Below are 7,707 nucleotides of genomic sequence, written 5' to 3'. Positions count from 1 at the left end.
AAGACCCCTGAGCATGATGGTTCTGATAGATGCATAGAGTTACAAGTTTCTCTTTCTCTAATCAACCTAATTGGATTCATTTGAAGCAGTGTTAAGTGCTTAATCAACTTAATTGCTTTGTGGATGTTGCTTTAATTTTTCAGTTACTGATTTATGAATTCAAGACCAATTATTTTGTCTAGAGATTTTTGCAGGCTTGGCAACCAGAATGAAATGGGACAACTTAGTGTGGGTTCTGATTGACTAGAGGTGAGATGGAGAGTGCTCTTATGTGCCAAAATAGATCTTTTTTTAAAAAAAAAAGCCTTCTGGTATTTGCTAGCAAGGTAACATATATTTGACAACTGACCTATGTGTCCTCAAACCAAAGGTGACCTTGTAGACCAGGGGTCTTCAAACTGGCTGAGGAATTCTGGGAGTTGAAGTCCACAAGTCATAAAAGGGCCAAGTTCGAAAACCCCTGTTGTAGACAAACACCAGTTGCTCCAATCACAGCATGATCATGTAATATCATGTACTAAAATTCCTGAAAAATTTCAAAAACCCTGTAATAAAGTTCTTTGAACATTTATTTCACTGATTCTTATAATCTGCTTTTATGGATGTGAGGGTGATCTGGCTGCGATATCTGTCACCCCACTGATCGCCAGGGTTGATTCGGCTGATCTGGCTGGCTAGGCGGGTGTCCCCTTCCTCCCTCACCGCTCCATGTATGTCCTTCCCGAAGCTGCGGATGGAAGAGGACGACCATCCCAGATAGAAGGAGCGTACTGATCTTCGGTCAAGGGTATAATCTGTCTTTAAATTTGGAAAGACATTTTCTGGGTAGTTTCTTTTCCTGGCATAATGACTATATTCTTATGGGAAAATGAGTGCATTATTCTCTTCACATCTCCTTAGCCCCTGCCCCTTATACTCAGCTCCACCACATTAAAAACAAAGCACAATTATTCCTCCCCACAACCCATTCTCTTTACATTGAAAAAACCCAAAAAACCCTTGTTATAGAAATGGCTAGTTTATATTATTATGTAAAAGTAAAAACTTGAGGTTTGAAGCTATTATTTTATTCTATTTCACCAAAGGGAGTCGGAAGTCAACGCTTTTTCTTTCTTTTTTCACTTTGCCCTACACTTTTCCCTTCCCTTTTCCACCCTTATTTTCATACTATTTTGTTTTGTATTTTTGTATTTTATTTATTTTTATACAAACTAATAATAAACAAAACTGGTAATAAAAAGAACAATCCAGAACCCTTAAATTTTGTATCTATAATTTGCTATAGATATTTCATTATTGTCATGTTCACCAGAAATTTCATTTCATTTTGTCTCAAAACAAAATATACATAAATACACTCATAAGTGAAAATTGTGTAATTTTAAAATTACATACTGATTTCGATTATAAATAGGCATAATTTATCCCTTAATATTTGTTTACTTTTCTTGGAATCTTTGGGGGCATGGGGAAAAAAACCTACAGCCACTTTTAAAAACCAGTTTTTAAAGAAATATAGCTATTTCTATTAAATTTGAACTGTTGTCTCCATATATATGATTTTAGCATCTGTGAAAATTTCATCTTGATTTTTTAAAGGTTAGAATGATTTAGTAACAGGTGGTCCTCAGGATATAACTATTGCATTCAAGTTTCTTAAACAAGGAAAAGCAGCTTGGTACAAATGCAAAGTTATATTACAAAACACCACATCATACCAAACTAAACTAAACTATATAACTTAACTAGCTGTACCCGGCCACGCATTGCTGTGGCTCAGCCTGTTTAAATGGAAAAGAAAGAAAAGAGAAAGCGCACGTTTGTAATATGTAGCATGTGTTGCTTTTATGTCGAACAGATGGTGCTGTTTTTCAAAAAAAGCATGTTTTTACCTGTCACAGATGTGACATCTATATAATATAGGTATATAAAAACACGCGCGTATTTGAATGCAACATTGTGTCAAAATTTCAAAGCAATTGGTGAAGAACTTTTGGAGATTTAAGATTTTGAACAAACAAACATTTACATTTTTATTTATATAGATAAGATAAAATAGATGCAGTGTGTGAATGAAACCTGATTCATCTACATAGTTACTTGTGATTGGGAGTTGGTTATAAGGTATATGTTTTAAAAAGAAAAACAAACACACAAAACTGAACTGGATTAAAAAGACCTGGATCAGTGTTGGTTTAAATTTGCTTCAATGCCCCTCTGTGACATTTAAAGGATCCAGTTTATTCCTATAAAAAATCCAGCTTAGAGAGTCAGAGGAATTAAAAAAAAACCAAAACCCTACCCTACCGCATCTAAACAGTTATTTTGGATGGAGCCTATAAAGTTGGTGGAACTTATTTCTAGGTTTTATAAACCAGGCACATTGCCAGAACTAGCTATATAATACTAAAACTCTCATTGTCATGATCTTTAACTGAGCAAAACAGTGCATCATATGGCAATAATTTTTGATCCAAGGGGCCTCAAATGGGCTAACTCTTAAGAATGTGTACAAAATCCATGGGAATGAAATTCGGAAAAGTTGTGACTGCTTCAATGCTACCGGCTGCTGCTGTGCTATTGCTGCAGTCACATGATTTTCATTTTCAATATTCCGCAACACTGGAAACCCCATGCATTTTTCTTGACCTGCACTGCCCCCCCATGCACGTTATTTGACCTGTGTGGTACCTCTTACACAGCCGTGACTTCCATACACTCTTCCTGACCTGTGCTGCCCACCAGGCACCCTACCTGACCCTCCTTACCTGACCCTTATAGCACCTCCTAGGCATTCTTCCTGACCTATGCTACCTGCCCATGTATATTCCCCGACCCACACAATTCCTGATTTGCCCTCCCATGACTCCCTAGCTTCTCCCTCACTTGTCAGCCAGACTTGGACTTGCAACTTCTAGCTGGCTTCCCCACTGATTCCTCTCTGCAAGCTTTCCACAAGCAAAATAAAGGGGGAACCTGGCAAAAATTTTAGGAAGGGAGAGAGGGAGAGAAAGAAGGAATGAAGATAATCACAGAATGATAGGGAGGGAGGGAGGGAGGGAGGGAAGGAATAAAGGAAAGGGGATGGAGGGAGAGAGGGAAAGAGGGACAAGCAGGAAAGAGGAAGGAGGAGATGGCAGGAAGAAAGGAAGGGAGAGAGGGAGTGAGAAAGAAAGGAACAGCAGATAGGGAGGAAAAAAGGGAGGGTAAAAGAAAGGAAGAGTGGAATGATAGGGAGAAAGGAAGAAGGAACAGTAGGGAAGGAAGGAGTGGGAAGAAAGGATGGAAGGAAGGATGAAAGGAAGAGTGGAAGGGAGGGAGGGAGGAAGAAGAGAAAGAAACAGCAAAGAAGAATGGAGGGAGGGAGGGAGGGAGGAAAGGATGGATGGATGGAAGGAAGGAAGAGAGGAAGGAAGGAAAGAAGGAAAGAAGGAAGGAAGGAAGGAAGGAAGGAAGGAAGGAAGAGGGAGGAACAGTGAGGAAGTAAGGAAAGGAGAGAGAGAGAGAGAGAGAGAGAGAGAGAAGGCAGGCAGGCAGGCAAGCAAGCAAGCAGGCATAAAGGAAAATTCCCGATGCATCCTGCCAGCTTCCCACAAGGGAACTCAATGGGGAAACTGGAAGGAAGTTGGAAGGTGCCACCTGAGATTATTCTGCTTCTCTATTTAGGAAATATCTCTGAAGGCATAACCCAGTGGGGTATGGACTGTCTAACTGGATTTAAAAGAATAGAGAAACCACTTCAGAAAAACATAAACACTATCCTTTCATGAACAATTGGAAACCATACAATCTCTATATCCTTGTATGTTCAAAACTACAGAGATTATAGACTTAAAATATTTTTTTGGGGAAAAAGAGGCTTCATTTTGAATATTCTGAATGAAGATAGAAATCTCTCGTGGCTATGGTCTAGTTAGGACAGTGGTGGCGAACCTATAGCACGGGTGCCAGAGGCGGCACGCAGAGCCCTCTCTGTGGGCACCTGCGCCATCGCCCCAGTCCTAGGGCTTCAGCTGGGTTTTATAAAACCTTTTCACTTTAGGCCTCCACCGCCATGTGCAAAAAAAAAAAAAAGGTTCAATCAGTCAATTTCAACTTCTCGTGGGAAAAAAAAAGATCTTGCAAAGTTGGAATTGATTGATTGAACTTTTTAGTCCCACCCAGTCTGCCGTTACCACTGCAGCCACGCCCACCCAATTGGCCACGCCCACCCAATGGGCCACACCCACCCGGCACTCGACGATGCATAAGTGGGGTTTGGGTTGCAGCTTGGGCACTCGGTCTCTAAAAGGTTCGCCATCACTGAGTTAGGATTACTAATTTTGCAAACATGCTTGGGAATTATTCCCCTTTAACACACTGGACTTTTCTTCTGAATAAATATATCTTAGATGGAGCATTAAATTCATTACAGGTCCATGCCACAGATGCCTGCTTGTACCTCAGGCATTGTTTATCTACCCTGCTTGGTAAGCTTACCATTAATTAACATACAGCAGAAACAGAATTCTCCTCACATAATGACTATTATGAATTCTAATTCAAATACATGAACACTCTCAGTAGCGCACATGCTACTAATTATTAAAAATAAAGTCTTCCTCAAGTCCATCCTGACTCTTGAGAAGCAAATGGGTATTTCCTTGTTGATGCTTAGATAATAAAATAGAAGTGGTTTCCCATTGCCTTCATCCACAGTATAGTTCAGTTTTACACAATCTGGTGCCCTCCAAAAATACTATGACTACAGTTCCCAAAATTCCTTGTCGTTAAAATGAGAGTTATAGTCTGAACCTATCTATGACTAAACAGGTAGAGAAAATCTGCATTAGTCAACAAAATTATTGATAGCTTCTGAATGTGAGAAGTCCTTTAAAGGCCATGGATTCAGAAAAGTGACCTTATTACATCATGTGTGAATAATGAAGTTGCTATGTTTCCGGATGACACCAAGTTCTTATAAAATCCAAATTTAGATTCTAAAGTGGCATGGAAAGATCTTTTCAAACTTCATGAAATGGTCAAAGCCAAATATAAGTGCATAGTGATGCATGAGGCTCTGAAGCAAAAATAACCATAACTTAATTCATATAGATCCAAATTATGCCACTTGTTTACTTAGTTTAGATTTATAAGGCTGTCCAACTTGACACTAACTCTAGGCAACAGGCAGATTAAAAACAGATACAGTATTTTAAATAAAAAAGTAGAAGTAAAAATAAAAGAGGGGAACAAGCATATTCTAATTAAACCAGAGAGTGTATATAGTACAAGGACACACCCCAACCAACCCCAGAGCTTTGGAAAAAAAACAAACCGATTTCTAGATATAATTTTAAAAATGAGAGCTATCTGTACCTCTAGGAAAATGTTATTCCCAAGGGCGGGAGCAACAGCAGAGAGGCTGCTTCCTGGATCCTATCAGATGACATTGCTTAATGGATGGGATCCTATCCTATCCTATCCTATCCTATCCTATCCTATCCTATCCTATCCTATCCTATCCTATCCTATCCTTTCCTTTCCTTTCCTAACCTATCCTACCCCACCCTATCCTCTCCTACCCTATCCTATCCTACCCTTTCCTACCCTACCCTACCCTATCCTATTCTACTCTACTCTACTCTACTCTACTCTACCTCACCCTACCTCACCCCACCCCACCCCACCCCACCCCACTCCATCCCATCCCATCCTATCCTATCCTAGTGGATAGGGAAAAATTATGGGAGAGAGACTTCTTATGCTATGAAGGCTTTCAAGGTGAGAGCCAATCTGGAAACTCACTGGTAACCAGTGCAGCTCACATAGCAGATGTGTTACCTGGGAGTACCAAAGTGCATGTATAATTGCTTGCACTACACCTCATACTGTGGACCCTCAATAACTTCCAAGTATCTTTAAAGAAAGTTCTTTAAAGTCAGTACATTGCAACAATCCATGTGGGAGATGACCAAGACATAAGTGACCATAACAAGGGACTTCCAGATCAGGACAAGGCACAATTAATGCACCAAACAGATCTGTGTGAAGCCCTTCTGATCACCACACAGCCACCTGCTCTTTGAGCAGGAGCTGTGAGTACAGGACCTCCTCACCCCCTCACCAATATAGGCAGCTACTCTGTTTGGGGACTGCCACTCCATTCAAAATCAAAGACAGAGAACTGAAAGAATCATTTGAAGAAGCATGAATATAGCCATATGGTCTTGTCCTATACCTCACCATCCATACTCAAACAGCCAGCAGGCTCTGGGACAAAATCTTGATAACATTATTATGTTGACCAGGTATTGAGATATACAGCAGATGTCTTCACATAGCCATTTCATACAGATCTTAAACAGGAGGGATGATGGGCTCCCTAAAGTACCATATAGGTCAGAAGCTTTGGACTAACCCTCTTTCCACCACTCACTCAATACTGACTGGAACTAGTCACAGAAAAAAGAAAAAAAAAACTGCTACAACATCATTGAATCTTAATCCCAAGACCAATAATTAGTCCAGAAGGATCCCACAGTCCAGAAGGATACCACAAGCAATGATATGGAAAGCCACTGAGGGATCATGGAGGTCTAGGGTGGATGCAACACTACCCTCCTAGTCCTATCAAAAGTCATCACATGCAATCTATACCAGTGATGGCGAACCTTATAGAGACCGAGTGCCCAAACTGCAACCCAAAACCCACTTATGCATCGTCGGGTGCCGGGTGGGCATGGCCCATTGGCTGGGTGTGGCCCATTGGGTGGGCATGGCTGTGATGGTAATGGCAGACTGGGTGGGACTAAAAAGTTTAATCAATCAATTCCAACTTTGCAAGATCTTTTTTTTCCCGCAAGAAGTTGAAATTGACTGATATTTTTTTTTGCACACAGCGGCGGAGGCCTAAAGTGAAAAGGTTTTATAAAATCCAGCTGAAGGCCTAGGACTGGGGCGATGGCGCGCGTGCCCACAGAGAGGGCTCTGAGTGCCACCTCTGGCACCCGTGCCATAGGTTCACCACCACTGATCTATACTGTCTCTCTGTCCCCAGCTTGAAATCCAACTGAGTCCATATTATTTACTTTTTTCCAGGCTCCTCTGGAACTGCAGCTTGACCATTTTCTCATCAAATGTACCCTATAAAAGAATGCTGGAAATTGGACAAAAATGTCCAAAACGTAGATAAAAATTGTCCAGAACTGTTGGCTTCTTGCCATCATTCAAGGTAGGCTGAACCACCTCCTCTTTCAATGATAAATTTACCACTGCATGGATGGACATAGATCTAACAAACAAGTAGTCAGACTCAGTTGTGAAGTCAAATTCTTTAGGAGCCACACGATCAAACACTGTGCAGGTAATAGGACAAGACTACACATTGGCCAACTTGACAAGAACTGCCTAGTTGGAAATCAGAACCAATCCAAGTAACATTATCCACTTACTTAGAGTATTCCTCAAGTGGCCATGTAGATATCCTTGTGACCTTCCCTCCCCAGTAAGAGATGTTATCATTTAAAGCGGTGTTGGGAGGGACTCGTCGCTCCCATGTAACACCGCTGCTGCGCGAGCTGCACTGGTTGCCGGTGGCCTTCCGGGTGCGCTTCAAGGTGTTGGTCATCATCTTCAAAGCGCTCCATGGCATCGGACCTGGATATCTCCGAGACCGCCTTCTGCCGCAGATTACCTCCCATCGGCCGGTACGCTCCCACAGAGTGG

Source organism: Protobothrops mucrosquamatus, unplaced genomic scaffold (genome assembly GCF_001527695.2).
Source record: "Protobothrops mucrosquamatus isolate PMUCROS unplaced genomic scaffold, P.Mucros_1.0 scaffold149, whole genome shotgun sequence".
Classification (NCBI taxonomy): Eukaryota; Metazoa; Chordata; class Lepidosauria; order Squamata; family Viperidae; genus Protobothrops; species Protobothrops mucrosquamatus.
The sequence above is the reverse complement of the archived record's forward strand: the minus strand, read 5'-3'. Positions refer to the sequence as shown.